Consider the following 269-nt stretch of genomic DNA (forward strand, 5'->3'; position numbering starts at 1 on the left):
CCCCTAAATAAACTACATGATCACATGCATTAACACATTTTAATGGGGTTGTGAAAATAACTTATGTTTTATAAATAATGGTATCTCATGAAACAACTTAGTTTTGCATATTTGGAAGTAATTCAAAGTTTCCATAATGTTTGGAGAAAAGATTAGTAAGGATTACTACTCATCAATAATTCAAGATAGTTCTCTCTTTCCTTGTTGATAAAAGACAACCTTTGTTAGCCACAGGCATGAAGAAGCACGTATATATGGAAATCTAATTA

This window comes from Camelina sativa, chromosome 9, assembly GCF_000633955.1.
Source record: "Camelina sativa cultivar DH55 chromosome 9, Cs, whole genome shotgun sequence".
Taxonomy (NCBI): Eukaryota; Viridiplantae; Streptophyta; class Magnoliopsida; order Brassicales; family Brassicaceae; genus Camelina; species Camelina sativa.